General features: G+C 45.0%; 1 long non-coding RNA gene across 1 annotated transcript; it reads right to left on the bottom strand.

Moving 5' to 3' along the window:
* Positions 1-2040: 2040 nt before the first annotated feature.
* On the bottom strand, positions 2041-13825 carry LOC110129276 (uncharacterized). Its single transcript, XR_002311436.2, has 3 exons — positions 13582-13825; positions 2568-2607; positions 2041-2468 (listed from the first exon to the last, which is right to left on the bottom strand). It is a non-coding gene; the product is annotated as an uncharacterized lncRNA (long non-coding RNA).
* Between the last annotated feature and the right edge of the window lie 13311 nt (positions 13826-27136).

Below are 27136 nucleotides of genomic sequence, written 5' to 3'. Positions count from 1 at the left end.
TAAAATTTTGCTTCATGAAATTTTCTTTGTCTATTTTTAGTGGTCCTACATCAATTTATTTCCCTTAATACATAGGATATGTCTTCCTCTATTTTTTGAATGTCAACATAACTGTGTTTATTTGTATAATTAAAGTGCGTTTTTTGATGAAGAACATATATCTGCATCTTGTTTCTTTTTAATTAAACCTAGTTTTTTTCTTTTAAATAAGATCTAGTACATACATATTAGAAATAATGATTGATATAGCTGGGCCTAAATCTACCATCTTATTACTTATTTCTAGTTTTCCTATTTGTTTCTTTATTCCTCTTATTTATCTTCTTTTGTGTTTAATCAAATATTCCTGCTTCATTTATTCTTCTTTATCATCTATTAAGTTATATAGCCATATATAACTTTTTATATTTCAACATGCATTTTTGAGTTAGTTTTTGTTTTTATAAAATCCTAAATAATATGAGAAGCTTTCAATAGTTTAACATCATGTACCAATGTCCTCCTTTAAAAAGAAAAAAAAAAAACTCTTACTGTATATTTTTACTTGTATATATGTATAACAACCACCCACAAAATATTATTATTTTTGTCTAAAACATTCAACCTTCTTTTATTTTTTTTAGTATCAAAAGGTATCTTCACTGTCTCTGTCAATCTCTATTTTTTTAGCAAAATCTGCTCTTTCCTTATGTTTGCCCTCTTTATGCAGTGTATTTTCCGCCTCCTCTTGTTACTTTTAAGACTTATTTCCTATTCTAGGATTTTGATGACAATATTCCGCAGTGTGGTTTTCCTTTAGGTTGATTTTTCTTAGGGTTAATAACATTGTTGAAACAGTGTATTTTTCAGTTCAGTTCAGTTCAGTCTCTCAGTCCTGTCCAACTCTTTGCGACCCCATGAATCGCAGCACACCAGGCCTCCCTGTCCATCACCCACCCCCGGATGCTACACAAACTCATGTCCATTGAGTCGGGGATCTCATCCAGCCGTCTAATCCTCTGTCGTCCCGTTCTCCTCCCACCCCCAATCCCTCCCAGCATCAGGGTCTTTTCCAATGAGTCAGCTCTTTGCATGAGGTGGCCAAAGTACTGGAGTTTCTGCTTCAGTATCAGTCCTTCCAATGAACACCCAGGACTGATCTCCTTTAGGATGGACTGCTTGGATCTCCTTGCAGTCCAAGGGGCTCTCAAGAGTCTTCTCCAACACCACAGTTCAAAAGCATCAATTCTCCTCCACCCAGCTTTCTTCACAGTCCAGCTCTCACATCCATACATGACCACTGGAAAAACCATAGCCTTGACCAGTTTGGTTCTCATCAAATGTAGAACAATTTGACTACTGTATTTTCAAGTATTTTCTTCATTATTTCTTATTTCTGAGCGCATATATATATATATATATATATATATATACTTGATATGTTATCCCACAGATTACCCTACTCTATCCATTTTATTTTAGTCTTTTTAGTCTATTGGCTTCATGTTGTATAGTTTCTATCACTATGTCTTCAAGTTCATGGATTTTTCTTTTGCAGTACCACTTGTGCTCGTATTTAAACCCAGCATATTTATTATCTAGATGATTTTCTATCTGCGACAGTTCCATCTGTCTTTTAGAGACATTCTATTGATCTATCACACTTATGTTTTCCTTTACTTTTGTGATCATATTTTTTGTAACTGCTTCAAACTCATTTGTCTTCTAGCTCCATCATATATGTCACTTCTGAGTTCGATGTATTGACAACTTAGTATCCTAATTAGTAGGCAAGACTGTCAGATATTAATTTTTTTTTGGATTGCTGGATTTTATTGTATTCCTTTAAATCATTTTGAATTTGCTTCTGGTACTCAATTAAATATGAAATCGGTTAGACCCTTCTGAGACTTTTTGGATTTTGGGGGGCGTTGGGGGCTGTATTGCTGATTCTGTTCATGAGCCAGTTGTCTTGCTATTCGTACTGTCCACGCCGTTCGCTAAACCCAGGGTGGGCAAGGCGTGAGCTAAAAGGCTGAAAGAAGCCGCAAGGAGCCACAGGAGCTGCAGACGTGTTTAATCTCTCCTGGACGATGCGGCAGCCACAGCGTGACCATGGTGGAGCCACAGTGGAGCCATAACACAGTCTCACGACATCACCATGATGTTGCTCCGCTGTAGGCCCCGCGCAGCGGCATCCAGGGCTTTCATGGTGAAGACACACTGTACAAAGCAGCCCGTGAGCAAGTGGGCCCCTAGTGACAGGCACGGGCAGTGCAGTAGATGATCTCAGCTGTTACATAGTCATCATTTACAAGACGTGGGGCGGGCGAGGCTGAACACACCATCCTGGCTGACTTGCTCTCTCCCTGCAGGGCGGCTGGTTAAGCTGTGTTCAGATGGGCTGCCTCCTCAGTGTTAAGTCAGCACTGTTACTGGGGTGATAACCCTGAGCATTCTCTCAAATGCCTTGTCCATTACGAGAGTTGCTGTTGGGAAAGAAACAATTCTTAGCCCCACATAAGCTCCAAAAAGTGTTCCACCTACTCCTGCCCAGTGAATAGCAAATTGACACAGTTTTCACTTACCCTAGTATAGTCCTCTGCTTTGATCCAGCCTGCATTGGACCTAGAGAAGAAAAAACAGTGTTTATCAAATCACAACGGTGGTTCCTTCACTCTCTGCGAATGTAGATCATCTATTCTTAGTGTGTCCACAGCTCTCAGATATCTTCAAAATGTGGCTTTCATTTTTATCATGTTATTTTTGATAGTTATAAAGAAATACTAGCTTTCATGACTTACTACCATCTACCTAGAAAAATCAGATAATTCTTACACACTCAAGTCTGCTGAAAAAAAAAGAATTGTATTCATTACATAAATGTGTCCTCCCTAAATGTGCCAGGTATTCACCAAGGTGAAGTTTATCTATTAATTCTCATAAAATAGCACTGCTAGTGAGGTATCCTGTTATATACTCTGGAGGAGTCAGTTTCTACCTTTGTAAAGCTTACAGTCTATTGAAACATTAAGAAAAAAAAAAAGAGAGAGAGAAGGTTTTCCCACTTTGGCTACACCTGTAAAGCAGGGGAAACCATTCATGATACACCCAGTTAGAGACTGTGTCTGTTATGGTTGACAGACACAAGGCTGGATACAGGGCATGGCCTTGATCTACAGATTGAAAGCTACATGCACAGGTCATATTTTGAGCTACAGGCTTAAGTAAGATGATACGGTCCTAGCTGCAGATTAATAAATGGGTGTATAGTTCCTAGGGAGTTTCCCAGATGGCACAGTGGAAAGAATCCACCCATCAATGCAGGAGACACAAGAGACGCGGGTTTGATCCCTGGGTGGAGAAGATCCCCCGGAGGAGGGAATGGCAACCCGCTCCAGTATTCTTGCCTGGAGAATCCCAAGGACAGAGGAGCCTGACAGTCCATGCATTGCAGAGTCAGGCACGACTGAGCAACGGAGCTCACACAGTCCCCAGGAGTACCGGGAGACTGACTGGTTTCATTCCAACATTCAGTTCAGCCGCTCGATCGTGTCCGACTCTTTGTGACCACATGAACTGAAGAATGCCAGGCCTTCCAGTAAACTCCTGGAGTTTACTCAGACTTATGTCTATTGAGTCAGTGATGCCATCCAATCATCTCATCCTCTGTCATCCCCTTCTCCTCCTGCCTTCAATCTTTCTCAGCATCAGGGTCTTTTCTAGTGAGTCAGCTCTTCACATCAGGTGGCCAAAGTTTTGGTGTTTCAGCTTTAGCATCAGTCCTTCCAGTGAATATTCAGAACTGATTTCCTCTAGGATTGACTGGTTTGATCTCCTTGCAGTCCAAGGGACTCTCAAGAGTCTTCTCCAACACCACAGTCTTGGCCATTGTAACTACCTAAATCACGTTACCCAGATTGTGACAGGTATGACCCTAGCTGTGGTCCTGTCTCGTCCTGTAACAGCTCTGGATCTTATTGTCCTCAGCAGGTATTCTTGTTAGAGAATGGCTATGACCTTGCTGACCCTGATCTGTATGATCTTAAACACCCCAAGGGCTTTAGCACCTTCCTAGAATGAGTATACCAGCGTGAAGCTAAAACCAAGGACCTTTGATCGGCTTCCACCACCACCCATTTCCTGAAGGGCTGACCTGGGAAACCAACCAGCCCTGACATTAGGTGAAGGTGTTTGAGTTTGCCTCTCTGGAGGACAAGTGATAATTTCAATTTTATTTAATTGGAATGGTAGAGAGAATAATATAATCATGTTTTATTTCTACAAAATAATACTTTTCAATACCTCATTATGTATGCACACTTTACTAAGATTCCTGCCATGCTTTCCTTACTGTTTGCATTTCCTCACCCCTTGGAAATTTACACAATTTATTTTTATAACATTTTAATGTAAAACTAATATCATATTGTAAGCAAGACTTCATAGTTTATATAATTTCCTTGGATTTATTGCTTGCAGTTCTATGTATAAATCTTGGCACTATCATAAATTAGAAATTGCTTCTCTACCTTGTCCATTATATTTATAGATAGGGTCATAATTACCAAAGTATTCATTTTCAAAGTCTCTTGGTTTGAGTCCAATCTCATTTATTATGGTTGCCTTCGTTCTGTAATGCTGTTTATTAGCTGGTGCCAGTCAATGTGATAATACACGCGCCGCGCCGCAGCCAAGTGGTAGAGCAGATATGAAATTCTGTGAGTCACATCTTTCCTGTCTTGTCAGTTGTCTGTGAATGAAACTAATTGAAGGATTTTTTTTTTGGTATGTGTTTATAAGAGGCACATATCTGCCATGGTCTGGACCGAGAAATAGCTCAGCAACTTGATTGTATAGAGAATGCTGTTGACATAGAGTAAATCTTGCTTGTTCATTTGTGGTATAAGATTAGCCTTTTGGCCCTAGGTTTATGGAGCCCTTAGCTTCCTCGGGGGTGACCCAGGGGAGGACTCGGAATCTGGGCGTTTCTTCCCGTATCACGTGGGGCAAGAGCGGCTGTGATTTCTGTCTTGTGTACTGGGTTCACGTGTGCTAAATTGTCCGACTCTTTGTGACCCCGTGGACTGTATCCTGCCAGGCTCCTCTGTCCATGGCATTCTCCAGGCAAGAATACTGGAGTGGGTTGCCATGCCCTCCTCCAGGTGCCTTCCTGAACCAAGGATCGAATTCATGTCTGTTACATCCGCTGCATTGGCAAATGGGTTCTTCACCACTAGTGCCGCCTGGGAAGCCTGGGTATCGATTCATGATTATGTTTGGATAAATGTTTCTAGAGGTCTGAAGAGTCTCTGATGTCATGGGGCAACTACTCAGATGGATGAATGTGGCAGAAAGAATAGCTGAGTCACGAGCCATGAAGCCGTTTGCCTACATGTGTGGTGCACTCAGGGTGAGGGTGAGTGGAAGGGGCCTCTTAGTGAGTCAGCTCATCCTGCAAAGCCCTTCTTCTGGGGAAGCAACAGGGACTAAGGCAAGGTTCCTAGTCTCAACAAACTGATACTTTAGAGAAAGGACAGACCCCGGACCCCTGTCAGTCTGGAGAAAGCAGAGGTGATGTGGGAATTCAGGGGAAGACCCCTGACTCAATGTCCATGGTGCTGGGGGCAGGGGAGGACCACAGCCTCCCTGCTGAACTATGGTAGAAGCTGCTGTGGACTTCTTAGCTTAGGATGCCAAGTTCTTCATTTCACAAGGCCCCAAATGACTACAAACACGCCTGCCCGTTATTTCTACCCTAAGGCGAATGCTTGTTACCCAAGGGCACACCGCTTCCTAACTCTTCCTCCCCCGTGTGACAAACCCAAGTGTCTCCAGGCACAGCACCATGTCCCCAGGGGTGGCAAGGTCATCCAAGGTGGAGAACCATTGATCTCAGATGAGGTACTAATTAAGGACAGGTGTCCGGGGCCAATATATAGAAAGAGCCACACATGGAAATAAAAGGATCTTAGAGTCCGGCATGTTGACAACTGTCAGAATACATTAAATACATCACATTATTCTGATGCAAAACATTCCTTTTGAGTGATTTTGGTATGTGTGTGCCTAACAGCAATTTCAAAGGAAAATAGTTTTGCTTGAAGTGAGAATTTATCCAAAGGTGAAGTAAGAGGATCATATCCAGTATTTGCCCTGGAAAGATTTAGAATTCTTTTTCTCTTGACAGTAAAGGGAGAGTTTTTTTTTTTTCCTTCCTTTTTAATTTTCTTTTTTCACTTCTGGTACACCAGGGATTTCTCAGATTCAGAAGAAAGTATTGATATTTCACAAAAGACAAGTAAAAAGGATGAACGCTCAAGCTCTCAGTTGCAAATGGTGTGCAGAAAGAAGTCCCAGAGTGCTAAGAAGAGGACATTTTTTTTTTTTTCTTTGCAGCAAAAAGTGCAGAAACCTCAGTTAACGTGCAGAAACCTCAGTTAACTTGCAGAAATAAAAGGGATGTAGGGACCTGCCTGTCACTCAAAAGTAGTGGCACAGAAATCAGGGCTGTATCTCCAGAATTGGGCTTAAATACCTCGCTCTGCTGACTCCATCCCCATGATAGGCAGGGACGGCCCAGGGCTTCAGTTGTCACAGGCGCCAACGCAGCTCCCCTGTCTACGTGTCTGAGGCTCCCGACTGGTGGGCGTACCTGGACGTCACTGACCCCGTGAGGGGGCTCATGGGGCCTTCAGACTCCGGCTTGTCGAGTCTGCCTTTTTCATCTGATACAGGTGGCAGAAAACTTGTTCTCAGTCCTTGTTCAGATCCTGCTGTGGCAGAAAGATCATCACATGCCAGTCTGAGCGCCGTGGGATGAGGTCGTCTGGATACCGAAGCTGGCAGAAGTCCGCCGGCCACCAAGGCCCCAAGCAGCCCAGTCCTTCTATCTGGAGGGACGAGTCTCTGTGGCTCTGTCCCCAGGCTCCTGCTTCAGCTTCCATCCTAATTGATGATATGAAGTTTTTTTCCTGCTTAAGGAAATCTATATTCATCACTTGAAAGAGCGTCTCAGAGCTGAGGAACTTCTGTGTTTCATCAAACCACTGGACCTCACTTTGGAGCGTTCACTTACACGGTCCGAGGCAGAGTTTCTAACCGGGGACCCTTGGTCAGCGCTAAGGCACAGTGTAAAGCCTCCCTGGCCTGTGGGGTCGAGGGGAGGGTGGCCTTCCTCACACACGTGTGTCATAACGACGACGGACTCGGGAGCGTGCGCTGCATGAAACGCGAGAGGCGGTCCTGAGCGGCAGCGGCCTCTATAGCAGCCAGCGGATGGACAACCAGTCCTAGAAAAGCAGCTCTAGAAAGCTGACCTCACGTTGGCCACCCAGCGATTGTGGAAAAGGAGACCTTTTGGGGCTACGTCTGGTTTGCTTTTATTTGAATATCATTCAGTAAAAGCCTGTTGATGAGCACTTCGGGTCCTGGGAAAAGCGAGGGAACGTAAAGATGAAAAAGGAGCAGAGTCCTGTTAATCAAGAGGCCGAGAGATTTCTGAGACGCATTCTTGGGTAGTTAAAGCAGCTTCCTCCCAGGAGGGTCACGGCGGACAAAGCCCGCCTTCTGGGGGGACGGAAGGAGAGAACTGACCTGATTGAGGGGGGCGTCCCAGGAAAGGGCTTCAGGTGGTTGGTGGAGGAGGTAAAGTTAAACCGACTCTTGTTTGCTGACAAAGCATTTCCCCCAAGGGTTTAAAGTCCAGAGATTCTGTGTTTAGCTGGCACCCTGACTTCGCTCGTGGCTCAGACGGTAAAGAATCTGCCTGCAACGTGAGAGTCCTGGGTTCGACCCCTGGATCAGGAAGATCCCAGGAGGAGGGACTGTCTACCCACTCCAGCATTCTCGCTGGGGAGAGTCCATGAACAGAGGAGCCTGGCGGGGTACGGTCCATGGGGTCACAGGGTCAGACGTGACTTAGTGACAGCACGCACACGCAGAACACAATTATGTACCCCTGTTGGGGACCTCTTTCCCCAAGTTCTGCTCTCCCCTCGGGAGGCTGTTAGCTCACACTCACCCAGCAGAGGCAGCCGAGTTGGTCAGCATCCCAGCCCAGCTGGGCCGCCTATGGCTGGTGGCTGGTCTAATCCAATCTCACTACTCCGTAGCCCTCGGTTGTTCACCGTGGACCCTCTTTTGTTAAAGCACCAGCTTTGCCACGTGCTTTTCAAAGCCTTTAAGACCTCTCAAAGCGCTACCCTGCCCACTTCCTCAAGATTCCATGGAGGCCCCAGGACCCCTGGTGCTGGTCCTTCATCACACCTGGGCGGGCAGGTGATCTGACAGCCCCGGAGCGTTCACCGCCCTTCATCCGCCCGACAGCAGTGCTTCTGTTTCCAGCCTCGGTTTTTCTCTGCTGTGGGGCCTTTTGGAAGCCTGCTGTCATCCATCCTCACAACACCCAGGGGGCACAGGCCACTGTCATTGTCCAAGGTCACAGAGGGACTGGCCAAGGTGATGGGAGGTGAGTGACTTGCCCCGAGTCAGCTGGTGGGAGCGTGGACCTGAGGGAAGGTGTTGCCCCGAATCAGACTGAGCATCACTGCTGAGGGCTTCCCTAGTTTCCCTCCTCATCTGGGGCTGGCTCCTTTCTATTTGATACGATCACTTTCTAGCCACCCTTCTTTTTAGCCCTCTTCAATAAGAAAAAGAACAAAACAGCAGCAGATTGGGTGTGAGCCTGTTTCAGCTTTGTTTGTAGTCTTCTTTTTTAAGATCTTTGCTCTGGGCGCTGTAATGGGAGAAGCCCTTACTGCCTTCCATTTGTAACTCTTATTAATTTAAAATCTACGAGCAACGAGAAGCCCAGATCATTATCAATATTCTAACACCCACAGAAAAATTAGTCAGGCCCCTACGAGGCATAAATCCTCTGCTCCAGGAGATATGTGTTGCTGGCAAAGATGGTCCTGATGTAATGGAAGCATTTAATGTAGAAAATGTTGCTCTATATCTCTTCCTGATGGCATCAGACAACCAGGGCAGTGAGGTGGGGGGAGGAGCTGGAGAGGAGGCTGCCCAAGAGAAGCAATATGTGGGCTGAGCTGATCAATAAGAAGATTAACTTAACCAAGTAGAGGACTTATCAATCTTCTTATTGATCAGTTTAGCGAACATATTAGTATGCTGGTGCAGCACTGCCAGGCCGTCTAGGTGGCGTTTCATCAGGTCCAAGGTAGACCAGCTATCCCAGTTTGGCTGGGTGACATCTTACATGTCTCAGTTCGGTTCAGTTCAGTCGCTCAGTCATGTCTGACTCTTTGTGACCCTGTGAATCGCAGCACACCAGGCCTCCCTGTCCATCACTAACTCCCGGATTTTGCTCAAACTTATGTCCATTGAGTCAGTGATGCCATCCAGCCATCTCATCCTCTGTCGTCCCCTTCTCCTCCTGCCCCCAGTCCCTCCCAGCATCAGGGTCTTTTCCAATGAGTCAACTCTTCACATGAGGTGGCCAAAGTATTGGAGTTTCAGCTTCAACATCAGTCCTTCCAAGGAACACTCAGGACTGATCTCCTTTAGGATGGACTGGTTGGATCACCTTGCAGTCCAAGGGACTCTTAAGAGTCTTCTCTAACACCACAGTTCAAAAGCACCAATTCTTCAGCACTCAGTTTTCTTCACAGTCCAACTCTCACATCCACACATGACCACTGGAAAAACCATAGCCTTGACCAGACGGACCTTTGTTGGCAAAGTAATGTCTCTGCTTTTTAATATGCTGTCTTGGTTGGTCATACCTTTCCTTCCAAGGAGTAAGTGTCTTTTAATTTCATGGCTGCAGTCACCATCTGCAGTGATTTTGGAGCCCCCAAAATAAAGTCTGACACTGTCTCCACTGTTTCCCCATCTATTTCCCATGAAGTGATGGGACCTATTCACCACCAAAAGAGGTCACCTCTCCCTCTTGTAGGCAAGATTGTCCCCAGAGAGGGAAGCTGATGGACAAACTGAAGTGGGATTATGTAGACACCCCTTAAATACTGGATTCAAATTCAATCAACAAGTTCCTGCTTGGTAAGCATTTCTGTGACTCTTAATTTTAAGCAAATGAAGCATAAAGTGAGCTTTTATTTACTGAATGCCTAGTGAAAGTTCAAAAAATTATTTTAAGTATTCACACTTGTGATAGTACCAGATGTGATTATTTAATGTTCCTTATATTGACATCTGAGAAATAGGTTAATGTTCATCTTCAGAATCAGCATAAACACACATTATTTTACTCTTTTAAAAAAAGCAATGCTTTAAATTATTTGGACAGATGTCACACACTTTATTTTGAATCATGGGTATTATATAACGAAGAAGTTTTGAAGGGATATTTATGTAGCTTAAAAATTCTTATCCATTCATTCAATAAACACTTGCTGTGCATAAAGTCGAAATGAGACCATCTATTCTGCACAGCTGATGGTCATCCCCTCTGAGGGGAGAGGGTGGGCCAAAGTCAGGTGACACCACCTCCTGGGCTGCCATGAGCTTTGCTCTGCACTCATCCACCAGAGTAAGGAAACGGTGAGTCTTGAGTTTAGCCACTCACAGTTAAAATATCTGCAGCTTGAGTAATTTTCTTCTAAAAATAAGTTTCCTTTCTAATTCTATAATTGTCTGCCTCATTTCACGTTATCTCATAAAGGATAAATACCTGGCTCAAGATCACTGGCCTCTTATTTCCCTTCAATCCCTTTGGAATGGAAGTTCCACTCCAGAGGGACTTGGATGCCATTGCATCTTACTGTATTATAGACGTGATAAATGAACGGTGCTTCTTGCAGGGGAGACATGCTATGAGGAAGAAAGAAATGCTCTCTGTTTCTCTGAGGAGCTCTCGGTCCCTCTGGAGTTCCTGTGAAAATCCTAGAGAGGAGTCCAGTGCTCGAGGGTGTGGACAGTGATGTCCTGGAGAGAACCCCAGGTGGAGACAGGGACAGAAACCTGCTATTATTACATCTTTATCTCCTGTGACCTTATAGGCTTCAGGTGAGAAGATAGGGGACCAGTTACTGGCTAATTCATTAAACAGTATTTATCAAAATCTTCATATTTTGCTAAAAATTGGGGCTGAAAAATGAAAATACATGTTCTGTGCCTTCCCAGAATCCAGAGTCTAGACAGAGAGTAGGTATGAGCTGCTTTGCCCATTTGGGGAAACAGGGGGCTTCTTTGAAGCAGGTTTCTCTGCATGGGTGCCAGGATCATAAAATACCTTGCAACAAGCTGTCCTTATGGGAAATATCACTTCAGTGGTCTCCACTGGCTGTGTGAAAGCAAGGCAGAAATCATCCTTTTTCGGAAGAAATTGAAAAACTGTGTTACTTGTATCTGGTTTAGGGAAATGCACCTCTTGATGGGTTGTACTCTGCAAGAAAGTGGAGTTGGAACAAGAAAGAGGAGGGAAGCTGGCCTTTCAGGACCAGCCCGGGACTTTGATCCTGCCCATGTCTATTTTAGTGTGCATGTTATAGACAGCCACAAAATGCTGTTTGTCTAAATAGAAAAGCAAGACGCAAGATTCCTGTCAATCTGACGTGGTTGATATTTCTCCCAGCAATCTTGATTCCAGCTTGTGATTCATCCAGCCCAGAAATACTGGGTTTTCACAAGGCCTCACAGTCATCTGTATGACACTTAAAATCTTAGGGGCAGTTCGTTTAACAGATTTGCCTTAAATATGTTGGCTGTTATCAATATTTGAATCCTTAAAAGTTTATATATAACTTATAGTTAGAAATATGCTTATGTAGTTGAAAAGCATATGTATATACACACATAGAGTTATGAATCTCTCAGTTTAGAACATACAAGCTTCATGTGATTTTCATGAAAACCATGTCTTGAAGCTTGATCCCTAGATCCCTAGGTCCCAACACTGAGCTGCAGTAAGTATGTAGTTAAAACCTGACACAATTTTCCTGGAGGTCTGTGGAGATTAAAGAGTTTAGTCTTGAGTCCCAGTTTCCCAATGTGATCTGTGCTCTGGTGGATGGAGACATACATGCAGACAGAAGGAAGTGAAACATCTGAGGACTTTGTAGGCATCACAATGGGTCCACTTGCATAGGGAGATTCTATGTAGAACCCACTACACGTGATGAGACCCAGATGTCCTCATAGACCTGAGGTCGTGTGTCTTCCTTGTTGGAAGGTCCTTGGAGATGGGTCGACACAGGGTTTGGGGAAGCAAGTGCCCTGAGAAAAGGGTGCCGTAGAGGCCTTTTAGGGTGTCTTTCATGAAACAAAAGTTCTGTCTCCATTTGTAGATTTGACATGTAAGATTCTCATCCCTCTGTTGCCCCATTCTCCTCCTGCCCTCAATCTTTCCCAGCATCAGGGTGACAGAAGATGAGATGTTTGGATGGCATCACCAACTCAATGGACATGAGTTTGAGCAAACTCTTGGAGACAGTGAAAGACAGGGAAGCCTGGCATGCTGTAGTCCACAGGGTCACAAAGAGTCAGACACAGCTTAGCAAATGAACAACAACAACATGTAAAATTAATCCCAAGAAGGACACCCACACATACGAGCTATGAAGGTTTCTGAATTAGGCAGAGCTTTCTAGCAGTTTCCAGGACGGCAGGTCCTGTCTTCCTGTCTTGGAGTAGAGTTGGGTACTTGCCTTTCTCCAGGCAGATTAAGCTTGGGTGGGTTCACTGAAGGGGGTGACCTCTGTGGTTCCTTCTAAAGCTAAAAGTAATCTGATTCTGTTCAATGGTGGGCAGATAAAAGCAAAGTTTCATCCCCAAGCCCCTGTTTACATCGTGGGGAGCCAACAGAGCAGTGGAATCTGTGGCTCGAGAAAGCCAAAGGTTTAGAAGCAGCATCTCCAAAGCCGCTTCTTGCTGAAATGCCTGTACCTGACCGAACCCAGCATCTGTCTCCGGCTGGGGAGGCTTCTGCCCTTCATCCTGACAGCGTGGCTCCCCCAACCTGCAGACGCAGCTTGCGGCTGTCAGCGGCTCTCCTGGGATGGGACGGCATTGAGCACTGAACTTTGCCTGCTCTTTCCCTCTCTTTCCCTTTGGGGTCAGCCTCACACATTTATGGACTCGCTAACTGCATTCAAGAGAGTAGCTTTTGACCAGGGAATGGAGTTTTTTGCTTTGCTCAGAATTAATTGGCCATAAGGGGCTCAGGTCTGTATCCTGGTCTCATTAGCTCCAAGTTTTAGCTAAATGGGCTAACTGACCCATGGCCAGAGCCAGCGTGCCCCCATCCACTGGGCAGAGAAGCGTTGTCCGTAGGCCTCCTGACCAGTAACGTTGATATCATGGTGGCCGGAAATCAGAGGCTGTAGGTCAGGAAAATGTGGTTCCTTCCACTTTGGCACCAGCCTTTGTAGGATGTGCTGGTGGTTCTTAAAAGGGTTGTGTCTGTGTTTACTCTGGCTTCTCACCAGAGGGCTTACTCCAGGTGAGTCTACTGTGGCTTCCCAGAAGCCCCTGAGAACGTGGACGTGGGATGCGTGGCCCTGAGGACTGCAGTAACCATCGCCTGCTCCATGCTTATACACCCGAAGCAGGTGAGAGAAAACTGGTGACTTGTGCTTTTCCCCTGGACAGAGAAGAAACGGGAAGATCACAAACACTCACAAGCAGTAAGTATCCAGAGGGACTGTCTCAGCTCCTTGGAGACTCCAGGCTGGTAGGGTGGTGTGCAGGTGTCACCAGGGTGAGCTGGGGGACTGGCCCTGTCGGTGGGGAGCACGGATAAAGGACAGTCCAGGCAGAAGCACCTGCTCTGCAGTGCAAGCTGAGGTCCTGGGACCTCAGACTGGATCGGGGCCCTCAGACTCCTCCCAGGGGCGGGGCTTGCTTTTGTTGTAAGTAGGTGATTGGCCACCCTGGAAGGGGCGTGGCCTGGGGCGTCCAATGCTCTGAGTATCAAGCAGATTTTAGTCCCAGCATCCCAGGGAGGTGGATGACTCAGTCCTAAAGTGGGGGTCTGGGTGGAGGATTCCAGGACCCACTCCCAGCCTCACTCAGTCCAGAGTTCCCTCCCATGGAGGTGTCCCAGAACCATCCTCTGAAAGACAGTCACCCAATTTCTACTGGAAACTTTCTAGCCTCCTGGGCCACTCAGCATTTTCTCTTTTAGCCTAATTATGGAACTATGAAAGGTGTCTTCCTTTTATCCAGCTAGAATATGTCGTTTTATAATTTTCACTTATTTCTGATATACAAAAAGAGGGAACAAACAGAAAGTCATCTGTTGGTCATCTTTCTGTCATAAAATAAGTATATTTCCTCTTTCCATCCAGAGTTCTTTAAATAATTAGAGTTATCATAGTACTTTTCTAACTTTCTTTTATTCTCTCAGCTGAGCAGACACTATGGTGTCCTAGAAGACTCAAAGTGATTACAAACTAAGAAAGAAAAGGTCTTTGAGAAATCTTGGAAATCACTCAGCCCAGGGAAACTTGGGAAGAAGAAAGTGTTGGTTGGGATTGGGCTTCCTCCTGGGAGGAACCTGTTCCTTGGGTATGCTTTGGACCCTAATGACACAGAGGTTGGTGGGGCAGGTAGAGGGGCCTCTTCCCCTAGGCCAGTATGAACAAAGTCCTCTAAAAGGAGGGTCTGGGATGTCCCTTGCCCTCCCCAGGCCGACCACATGAAGAGAGTTCTTCTTAATATAGGAGGAAACAATCTGGGAGCATCAGTTGTTAAAGGTTTTATTTCCCTGGAAAAATAACACGTAGCTGGTTGATATGACCTCAGTTTCCTCATGTGGGTGATAAGGTGATCCTTTGGGTGCACACTCACAAGAGCAGAGAGCAGCATGAAAGTGACGGTGTCGGTCGCTCAGTCGTCTCTGACTCTTTGTGACCCCGTGGACTGTAGCCCGCCAGGCTTCTCTGTCTGTGGAACTCTCCAGGCCAGAATACTGGAGTGGGTTGCCATTCCCTTCTCCAGGGAATCTTCCCAACCCAGGGATCAAACCCATGCTTCCTGCCTGCAGGCCGATTCTTTACTGTCTGAGACACCGGGGGAGCCCGGAGAGGAGAATAAGCATATTTAAAAGCAAGCCACTAGTATTAAGTAGAAAAAGAAACAAAGCCTTTCAACAGACCTTATCTAAACTCAGAATTAACATTATTAACCAAAACAAATGGTTTCTGGCTGCTAAATAATAGTTTTACTTTTCAGATGTGTGCTTTTTAACTTTTTAATTGCATTTATTATTTTTAATCTTATTTATTTATTTCAGTTTGGAGGCATTCCCCACCCATGCTTCCTTGGTAACTCAGCAGGTAAAGAATCTGCCTGCAGTGCAGGAGACCCCGGGTGGGGAAGATCCCCTGGAGAAGGGAATAGTTACCCACTCCAGTATTCTTGCCTGGAGAATTCCATGGCCAGAGGAGCCCGGCAGGCTACAGTCCATGGGGTTGCAAAGAGTCCAACGTGACTGAGCGACTTTCACTTTCACTCCCCCTGTTATGAGAACCTGGATGCCCCATTTTAGTCAACAGGACCTCCTCGCCACCTAGCAACCTAAGGGATGAAAGCTCTGGTATCCAGGCAACATCCGTTTGGCTGGTCAGTGGTCAGTGTATAGGACGGTCCAGTAGTCTGTGAGCTGCTACCCCAGAAATAGGGGTGCTGGCGGGAGGAAGCTAAGGTGGATGGGGTGGTTGTCAGCTTCTATTACAGAAGAACTGAGTTGGAGTGAAGCAGCCGACAAACAAGTGTTTGCGGTGCATCCATCCAGCGGACCTGGCTGTCGCCAGTGGGGTCTCTGACGAGCTTTTTGCCTCTAAACTTCTACTTTATCACGGATGGAGGGGCATAACTTCACTCCACCCTGTGGCGTATACAACACTTGGCATACGGGAGGCCGAAACAAGTGATCATCAGGAAGGCGGGTTTTAGCATCTGTGAACTCCCTCCAAAGAGAGACACACAGCCAGGATGCTTCTCTGTTGTCCCACTATTACTGGAAAACTGTGGCACTGATTCCATAGAAACTTGAAAGAATTGAGAATGTCACAGATAACTTGGAATTGCTGGAGTGACATGAATTAACTTGTTTAACTTAATGAATTATTTTTTATCTATAAACAGAAGATTTTTTGCTTTCTTACAACAGTGCAACTGATAGAGTGACTTATTTGAGTTAGTAGCATTAACAATTAGACTTTTTTTTATAGGAGAAAAACCCAAAGAGTTACAGAAATCCAATGATCTTTCAAATCAATCTGATTCTCCTAATGATTAGATTTTCCTGCATTTTCCTCTTCTAATTGATCTTTAGCATCAGCCATGAATTCTTTGGTGTAGCAAAAATGTTTTTGAGTTCCAACTTTATACACTACGGCAATCGATGTGGAAGAGAAAAGGCAACCAGACAAGAAAAGCAATAAATAACAGTCTAAGGAAGGCAGACACATTCAACATTAAATTTTTTTCTGTATTTTTAAATTACATTTTCCACATTTTTAATATCAAATTAAATGTATTCAAAGGAAGGCAGGATTCCAGAGTGTCCAGAAGCTCTTAGGTGGGGGCTGAGTTGGGTAGTGAGATTTGAAGGAACAGGGAGGCATTTAACTGGCCTTCATTGTTAGGGTGACTGTTATCATGAAGATAAGACAGGATGGCAGAGTAGAAAGACCCTGAATTCACCCCTTCTCACGTCAAAGTCACAACTATTCACAGAACAAGCCTTGATGGAAAAGATCAGAATCTCCCAGAAAGAATCTTATACAACTAAAGATGTAAAGAAGGAACCATAAGGGGTGGAGTCATGATATAGTCAAGACCCACAAATAGGGGAAGGGCTTCCCGGGTGGCACTCGTGGTAAAGAACCAATCTGCCAGTGCAGGAGATGTAAGAGACTCGAGTTCGATCCCTGGGTTGGGCAAATTCCCCTGGAGAAAGAAACGGCAACCCACTCCATTATTCTTGCCTGGAAAAATCCCATGGACAAAGGAGCCTGGTGGGCTACAGTTCATGGAGCTGCAGAGAGCTGGACACAGCTGAGCGACTGAGCATACAGACGGGGAATAATTAAATTGCAGAATTTCTGCCCAAGAAGTGAGGGGCCTGAGCCCCACAAGGGGCTCGCCAGCCTGGGCTTCCTGCACCAGGAGGTTGAGCCCCCAGAACACTTGGCTTTCAAGGCCAGTGAGGCTTACTTTGGGGACACCTCGAGGGCTGTGAGAAAGAGACTCCACTCCTAAAGGGCACGCACAAAATCTCACTCATTCTGTGGCCCAGGGCAGAAGCGGTGATTCGAGAGAAGCCTGGGCCAGACCCCCTGCTGATCTCATAGATCCTCCTGGAGGGAAGGAGGCAACCTCAGGTCACCCTGGGGACACAGTCACTGCAGCAGCCTTTGGGGAGCCCCTTCTACCACATGGATGCAGGTGCTGCGTGAGCAATTCCGGAATGCTCTCTCTAGCTTCTGAGCTTAAAGACCTGGCCCTGCCCACGTCCACCAGGCTGTAGGAAGCAGCACTGGCCAAGCAGCTAACTGGTCAGGGCCCAGCCTCAGCCACCAGCAGACAGGCGGTCTTAAGACCCCCTGAGCCCACAGACACCCCTGGACGCAGCCCCACCCACCAGAGAGCCCAGGCCCTGGCCCCACATAGCGCATAGGCACTGGGCCTGGGATCCCCGTGGTCCAGCTGCCAGCCCCATGGAATCCAGCTCTGCTCACCAGCCGACAGGCACCAGCCGCAGAAGCCCTGGGCCCCCACCTCAGCCTCCAGCAGGTGGACACCAGCTCCAGGACAGTCACAGCCCCACAGCATGCTGTGGCAGGAGCCATTCCACCCGCCAGCAGGCCAGCGGCAGCTCTGGGACCAGCTGGCCCTGGCCCTCACCACCAGTGGGCCAGCACCAGGCTCAGGACAGCCTGGACCAAGCCAGCTATGTCAGGAACAGGCCCCTCCCACAGCCCTGGGAGCTAACACTCCTGTAGGCGTCGGTACCCCTGTTCCCTGTAGCCAGCCCCTGGACCCAGCTATCCCTGTTGGTGGACCAGCGCTGACCCAGGGCCTGATTTCACCCACCGGTGAGCAGGCACCAGTCGCAGGAATGTTTGAACCCTGACTTCACCCACCAGTGAGCCAACAGTAGCCCCAGATCCCCTGGGTTTCTACAGCCAGCCACCTTGTGAGCCAGCCCCTCCTACCAGGGTGAACAGCTGCTATCAAGGCAGGGCCCAGCAACCAACCTGCCCGACCACCCACCGTAGTCAGCCCACTGCAAGAGAAGGACCCATGCAGCCCACATAGACCTAGAACTCTAGTGATGAGACAGGAGTGGTTTCAGGAAATAAGAAACATTTCCAATAAACAAATTAACCTTACATCTAAAGGAATTAGAAAAAGAAGAACAAACAAAACCCAAAGGCAAGAAGAAGGAAAGAAATCATAAAGATCAGAGCATACCCCAATGTTCATCACAGCACTGCTTATTATAGCCAGGACATGGAAGCAACCTAGATTCCCATCAGCAGATGGATGGATAAGAAAACTATGGTAAATATACACAATGGAATATTACTTAGCCATTAAAAAGGATACATTTGAATCAGTTCTAATGAGATGGATGAAACTGGAGCCCATTATACAGAGTGAAGTAAGCCAGAAAGATAAACACCAATACAGTATACTAATGCATATATATGGAATTTAAAAAGATGGTAATGATAACCCTATATGCAGGACAGAAAAAGAGACACAGATGTATAGAACAAACTTTTGGACTCTATGGGAGAAGGCAAGGGTGGGATGATCTGAGAGAACAGCATCGAAACATGTATATTATCAAGGGTGAAACAGATCGCCAGTCCAGGTTGGATGCATGAGACAAGTGCTTGGGGCTGGTGCACTGGGAAGACCCAGAGGGATGGGATGGGGAGGGAGGTGGGAGGGGGTTCAGGATGGGGAACACATGTAAATCCATGGCTGATTCATGTCAATGTATGGCAAAAACCACTACAATATTGTAAAGGAATTAGCCTCCAACTAATAAAAATAAATGAAAAAAAATTGACGTAAAAAAAATCAGAGCAGACGTAAGTGAAATAGATACTTTAAAAAACTGAAAATGTCAATGAAACTAAGAGCTGTTTTTTTTTAACAAGATGAAGTTGGTAAACTTTTTCCCTCATCAATAAAACATAGAGTGGGCCCAAAGCAACAAAATCAGAAATGAAAATGGAAAAGTTACAACCAACACCTTTGTTACAGAAACACAAAGGATCCTAGAAGATTACTACAAAAAGCTATAATATATGTCAATAAAATGGACAACCTAGAAGAAATGGACAAATTCCTAGAAATGTACATTCTCCCAAGAATGAACCAGAAAGAAAGAAATTATAAATGGACACCATTACCAGTAATGGAATTGAGTCAGTAACTTAAAAATTCCCAATAAACAAAAGCCCAGAACTAGATGGCTTCACAGGTGAATTCTACTAAAAATTTGGAGAAAAATTAATGCTTGTTCTTCTCAAGCTATTTCAAAAATTTGCAGAGGGAGGAATACTTCCATATGCATTCTATGAGGCCAAGATCACCCTGATACTAAATCCTAAAAAAGATATCCCAATAAAAGAAAATCACAGCTCAATATCACTAATGAACACTGATGCAGAAATCCTCAACAAAACATTAGCAAATTGAATTTAATGATGCATTAAAGAGATTAGACACCATCATTGTGTGGGGGTCTTTCCAGGGATGCAAGGATATTTCAATACATGTGAATCAGTCACTATAATAAACCATATCAACAAACTAAAGGTAAAACCATATGCTCATCTCAATAGATGCAGAAAAAGCTTTCTGCAAAATTCAGCATCCCTTTGTGAAGAATATTTTCAACAAATTGGGCATAAAGGAAATATGTATATGTGCTTAGTCACTCAGTTGTGTCTGACTCTTTGCGACTTCATGGACTTAGCCTGTCAGGCTCCTCTGTCCATGGAATTCTCTAGGCCAGAATACTGGAGTGGGTTGCCATGACCTCCTCCAGGGGATCTTCCCAACCCAGGGTTTGAAGCCAGGTCTCCTGCATTGCAGGCAGATGCTTTACCATCTGAGCCACAAGGGAAGCCCATAGAAGGAATATACCTGAACATAATAAAGATCATATATGATAAACCCATAGCTAGCATCATACTCAACAGTGAGAAGTTAAAAGCATTTCCTCTAACAGGAACAAGACAAAGATGTTCATTCTTGCCACTTTTATTCAACATATTATGGAAATCCTAGTCACAGCAGTCAGAGAAGAAAAAGAAATCCAAGCTGGAAAGGAAAGGTAAAAATTTCTGTTTGCAGAAGACATGATTCTATACATAGAAAATCCTAAAGATGCTACCAAAAAAACTACTAGAGCTCATCGGTAAATTCAGTAAAATTTCAAAATTAATATACACAAATCTGTTGCATTTCTATATACTAACAGCAAATAATCAGAAACCATAAGAAAGAGACTTTAAGGAAATAATCCCATTTATAGTTCCATCAAAAAACACTAGAAATAAACCTACCTAAGGAGGTAAAAGACCTGTACTCAGAGATCTGTAAGACACTGATGAGGGAAATTGAAGACAACATAAACAGATGGCAAGACATACCATGTTCATGAATTGGAAGAGTTACAATTGCTAAAATGACCTTGCTACTCAAGGCAGTCTACAGATTCAGTGCAATCTCTATCAAAATACCAATGGCAGTTTCCACAGCACTAGAGCAAAGAAATTTAAGATTTTGTATGGAAATACAAAAGGCCCTGAATAGACAAAACAATCTTGAGAAAGGACAGAGCTGGAAGAATCACACTTCCTGACTTCAGACTACACTGCAAAAGCGACAGTCATCAAAGCACTGGCGCAGAAACAGACGTAAAAATCAATGGCACCGGATAGAAAACCCAGAAATAACGCCACACACATCAGGCCAGCTCGTCTACAGCAATTGAGGTGAGAGAATACAGTGGAGAAAAGCCAGGTCTCGTCAATAAGTGGTACTGGAAAAACTGGAGAGCTACATGTGAAAATGAATTTATAACACCTTCTCATATCATGTACAAAAATAAACTCAAAATGGACTAAAAAACTAAATATAAGGCTGGAAACCATGAAACTCTTAGAAGAAAACATCATCACAACACCCTTACATAATTTGTAGCAGTATTTTTTTTTTGGATCTATTGTGTAAGGCAAAGGAAACAAAAGTAAAAATGAGTAAATAAAAACAAATACTTTAAAGCTTTACATAGCAAAATAAATCACCTGCTAAGCAAAAAGACAACATGCTGAGTGCAACAAAATATTTGCAGATGATATGACCAGTGAGGGGTTAATACCCAAAATTCATAGGCTTCCCAGGTAGCACTAGTCGTAAAGAACCCACTTGCCAATGCAGGAGATACAAGAGATTTGCGTTTGATCCCTGAGTGGGGCAGATGCGCTGGAGAGGGTATGCAACCCACTCCAGTATTCTTGCTTGAAGAATCCCATAGAGAGAGGAAACTGGTGGGCTGCCTTCTATAGGGTCTCAAAGAGTCAGACAGGACTGAAGCAACTTAGCATGCAAGCATCCAAAATTTATAAACAGCTCATATAACTTAATATAGAAAAATAACCCAAATAACCCACTGCTGGTGGGAATACAAATTGGTGCAACCACTATGAAAAGCAATATTTAGTGTCCTTTGAAAACTACCACACACACACACACACACACACACACACACACACAATGCACTACCATATAGCCATAAAAAAGAATGAAATTTTGCCACTTGCAAAAACAGATAGACCTTGAGGGTATTATGCTAAGCGAGATAAGTTAGAAAGAGAAAGACAAATTTTGTGTGATTTCATTGATACCTAGAATCTAGAAGAGCCAAGCTCAGAAACAGAGAGTAGAATGGGGTTTGCCAGGGGCTGGGCGCTGGGGGAAGTGGGAAGAAGATATTTAAGGCTGCAAACTTGCAGCTGATTCTGGAGTGCTAGTATAGAGCATAGTGATCACAGTCAGCAGTGCTGCACTCGGAGCTCCAGAGCTGCCAAGAGACTCCGTTTAAATTGTTCTCACAGCAGAAGAGAAGTGGTAATTATGTGACATGGTCGAAGCGTCACCCAACACCGCAGTTGTAATCATACTGCAACATGTAAATGTTTGACACCAACATACTGCACACCTTAAACTTACACACTGCTACGTGTCAATTATATCTCAATAAAAACACGCAATATAAAGTGCATGAAGATGCAGCTCATGAAGGAGGTAACGTGTGTGGGAAGCATACATGTTTAGTCTTAAAGCCTTGGGAAAGTGCCGGCCCTTAGGACACAGGCATCCCGAGTCTGGGCTTGGAGGACGCTCCCAGCGCCTGGCTGCTCCTTCCCCGGCTCAGTGAATGTCCCTGGCGTCATCCATTTAGCAGTTCTTGAGAGAGAGGAACTTTACTTATTAACTGGAAGGAGAGAGCTTTCTTAAAAGCATTTAAAATACTACTGATAGATAAAGGCATGTCAACAGTGATAACTGGGCTTCCCTGGTGGCTCAGTGGTAAAGGACTTGCCTGCCAGTGAAGGAGACGTGAGTTCAGTTCCTGGGTGGGGAAGATCCCTTGCAGGAGGAAACGGCTACCCACTCAAGTATTCCTGCTGGGAAAATCCCATGGACAGAAGAGCCTGTCCATGGGGTCGTAAAAGAGTTGGATATGACTTAGCAACTAAACAACAGCAAATGGTGATAATTCAGTTCAGTTGAGTTGCTCAGTCATGTCTGACTCTTTGCTACCCCATGGACTGCAGCACATCTGGTTTCCCTGTCCATCACCAACTCCCAGAGCTTGCTCAAACTCATGTCCATTGAGTCAGTGATGCCATCCAGCCATCTCATCCTCTGTCGTTCCCTCATCCTCCTGCCTTCAATCTTTCCCAGAATCAGGGTCTTTTCCAAGGAGTCAGTTCTTTGCATCAGGTGGCCAAAGTTTTGGAGTTACAGCTTCAGCATCAATCCTTCCAATGAATATTCAGGACTGATTTCCTTTAGGATGGACTGGTTGGATCTCCTTGCAGTCCAAGGGACTCTCAAGAGTCTTCTCCAACACCATAGTTCAAAAGCATCAATTCTTCGGCGCTCAGCTTTCTTTAGAGTCCAACTCTCACATCCATAAACGACTACTGGAAAAGCAATAACTTTGACTAGACAGACCTTTGTTGGTAATGTAACGTTTCTGCTTTTTAGCATGCTGTCTAGTTTGGTCATAGCTTTTCTTCCAAGGAGCAAGCGTCTTTTAATTTCATGGTTGATAATTAGATCATTGCAATTGCATGCTGTCCATTCAAAGACTTAACTGTTTTCAGCTTGCAGCACTAATGGTGATGGTATCTGGACTCTGGGCTTCAGTGATGGCAGGTGCTCATATCAGTGCAAATATGTATTTGTGTAGATCTAAAGGCAGCCCAGCATCTGTATTTATGTACATTCTCAGGAAGGAAGAAAAAAAACAAACAGAAAAGCCAAAAAAGAAAAGGCCATGGAGACGACGAAATATCAAGTGAGGAATCTGGTGCAAAAGCGATAATGTCTGCCCGACGGGGAAACCGGCAAACTCAGCACAGAACAGGCCAGACACACAGTCTCCCTTGAACCGAGCACTGTAAGCAAAAGTAGCTGGTGCACATGTAGATGTCTTACACATCTGTGTGATTCTGCAGCGGCTGCATGTATAACATGCTTGTCGATGCCTCTAAAATCAAGAACCAGGGAAGAGATGCAAAGTGTAAATATGCAAGGAGCAGATGGAAAACTGCAAGCACTGCAGTCGGCGTGTGACCCGCCACGACCACGTGCCTGGCCGGGTCTCCACGTCTGTCTCTTTCCTTCAAGAGGCCATGTAATTTCTGTTCACCTGGAAACCGTGAGAGGCCCTGACTGGTCATGTGGCATGGTTCACACACGCCTGGCACATTCAGAAGAGATTCCCTGAACCTACTTTACACGCAGTAAAACACATCACAATTAGAGCAGTATGTCTATCATTTGGAGAAGGAAATGGCAACCCACCCCATATTCTTGCCTGGAGAATCCCGTGGACAGAGAAGCCTGGCAGGCCACAGTCCACGGGGTCGCAAAAGAGTCAGACACCACTTAATGACTAAACGCCACCACCAACAATGTCATCTGCATTGATTTCTTTCTGGGCATGTTTGGAAGGATGTTGTCTGTGCAGTTGTTTGTACCAGGAGGCAAAGAAAATCTTCCCAAATCACTGCATGTGGTTGAAGATTTATGAAATATGCAACCCGGATAAATATCTCCTGTTTAAAAAAAAAAAGAAATCAAACAACTTATAAACTGCCACTACAACACACGGAGGCAGTTTAACTTGACTTAGCAACGAAGTCAGTGTTCAGCTCAGCCATCACGCGGGGGCCTTATTAAAACCCAGCAGTTCTGGAGTGTCTGCGGTGGGGAGGAAGGTTAACCTGCACAGCAGCTTCTGAAAGAGCTGAAAGCAGAGTGAGCCCAATTAAACCTTCAGCCCTGCTCTGCCGCATGAACACTTGCTTCTCTATTCCCCCCGGGTCGCACCGCACGGCGGCTGCAGAGAGGAACCTTTCATGCCGAGCCGCGCTGGCCGGGGGTCTGGCCGAGCCCTTCTGGGTGAGAGCCGCCTGCATCCCTCTCTATTAATCAGCATCTTGCTCCCAGCACCTGGGACTGACTCCAAGTCCCCCGGTTGCTATATTGACAATATTCCCTGTTGATTTCCTCATTTTCTCAGTCAAGGCTAGACTGACCTCTTTAAAATTCTTTATAAACGTCAGTAATTGCTGCATCCAACTTCAATTCATTACTTTCCCAGGCCTCATGTATTTTGATGATATGAAAGTTGACCACATTTACATGCAAATTGAAGTTTTATATTAATAAGGGCCAGTGAAAGGAGATCGCATGGTAATGCTCCATTATGACTTTTAAATACATTTGCCCATGTCTCGGCTGGCATTAGCATGGTCAGACCATGAGGAAATCATGTTGGTCTGATTGCAATTTTGTTTTCCAATTGAAAGTACAATTTCATCAGGTTTCCCTGTCATTTCTAATAATGACTTAAGTTTGCTTGCTAAATTGGAGAATTTCTCTGGCCTGCGGATGGGCTGGCAAACAGGTGAGGTGGCAGCTAGCAGCCCTGGGATGGAATGCCTCATTATGGGTGCGGACGGCCACAGTCCCGGGGGTCTCCTTTCACGACAGGAGCAAAATCACCCAGGGCTGATCCGGCCCAGACTGATTCTCTCAAGCATGTAAACTTTCATCCGAAAACTTTGCAAGCCCAGCCGCAGTTTGTGTGCTGGTTGGCTCTGAGGATCGTGACCAGAGAGTGCTCCGTCTCCCCCACAGCGACTCTGGTTGCTCCCATCACAGGCGGTGTGTTTGTTTTCGACGGCTCAGCAGGGAGTTGGTTCTCTTTCCTTCCCTCAGACAGCCTTATCTGTGTGAATCAAGAACAGTGTTATGCATCAACATCATGAATAAGGCTCAGAGACCCAGGACTCCTCCAAAAATAAATCTTCAGTCGGGACGTTTTTCTGACTTACCCCCCATTATGCGGACTGTGGCTGGCATGAGAACATCAAACCCAGGTGAGTCAGAACGCTGCAAGGAAGTCACTGATAACATCCTCACAGCGGGGCAGCGGGAGAAGCAAAATGACAAGGCTGTCTACCAGAAAGACCTGAAACATAGTAATTTTCCTGTGAATTTGAAATGATTGTCGAGCTTCTCCATGGCTCAGTTTACACAGTTGTAAACCACGAGGGTGTAAATATGGCTCATCTCTAAACCTCCTCTTGGTTCCACTAGTTTATGAGTCTGGGGTGAGTGATGACCTGGGTGCTGGATGATAAGTGGGGTAAAAATTCGTGTTTGTCCAAGGTGATGCCACTTGCCTTCACTTCTGTGCTCTCTTTCATTAAACAGGCTTAGCGTATGTTAACCTGATTTTGTGCTTTCCAGGTGGTGCTAGTGGTAAAGAATCCACCTGCCGAAGTAGAAGACTCAGGAGACTCGGGTTGGATCCATGGGTTGGAAAGATCCCCTGGAGGAGAAAATGGCAATCTGCTCCAGTACCCTTGCCTGGAGAATCCCAGGGACAGAGGAGCCTAGTGGTCTACAGTCCATGGGGTTGTACAGAGTTGGACATGACTTAGCATGCTTGCATGTCACCTGATTTAGATAGTACAATAGCCTTTTAGTCAACAAATTCTTAATGCATTCAACTTCGATCTGATTTGTTTTATCTTTGAGTAGATAAGACTCTGATGGCAGACTGGAGGTGGGAAAAACCATGCGTGTACAGTAGAGTTCCACTGTCTCTGACTAGTACTGGGTTTACCCAGAGAATGGGCAAAATCAGCATGTTCTATGCTCGATTCCTCTTTTGGAGTCTCAAGATAAGCATTATGTGTTTTATAAATAAGCCTAGGTTTCTTGGAGAGCCAAGGACAGGCATGTCCAATGACTTTGTCAAAACAAAGGACAGCTTGTCAGTTGAACAGTTTCTGGCTTCAAAGCCAAGTAAAACCCAAAATGTACAGTGAGGTTTGTTGGTTTTAATCTTAGTTGTTACAGAAAGCTCTAAAGAAAATATGAGATAGGCAGTACCGTGGCACTGATACTGATCTGGGGAAAGGTGGAGATTTGTCCTTGCTGCTGGAGCGAAAGGGAAGCGCAGACACTGGTTTGTTTTGTCAACTGATGTTCAGCTGATGATAAGAGTTTGAGGATCAGTGCGAAAGTGGTGGGGACTCCAAACCTTACGGTGTGTGATTGTTTTAACCTTTGCTTTGAGCCATCATCTCTGAAAATTTAATGATACCTATGGATTCTCTCCCAGGGAGGATAAAATAACTTCAAATTCACATACCCAATAAGTTTTTCACGGAAGTCCAAAATTGTGGTAGCCATTCTGTGGTAGCCAAGAGAACTAAAGAGCCTCTTGATGAAAGTGAAAGAGGAGAGGGAAAAAGCTGGCTTACAACTCAACATTCAGAAAACTAAGATCATGGCTTCCAGTTTCATCATTTCATGGCAAATAGAAGGGGGAAAAGTGGAAGCAATGACAGATTTTTTTTTCTTGGGCTCCGAAATCACTGCAAATGGT

The sequence above is a fragment of the Odocoileus virginianus genome, chromosome 14 (genome assembly GCF_023699985.2).
Source record: "Odocoileus virginianus isolate 20LAN1187 ecotype Illinois chromosome 14, Ovbor_1.2, whole genome shotgun sequence".
Taxonomy (NCBI): Eukaryota; Metazoa; Chordata; class Mammalia; order Artiodactyla; family Cervidae; genus Odocoileus; species Odocoileus virginianus.
This window is presented reverse-complemented; position numbering and strand designations above follow the sequence as displayed.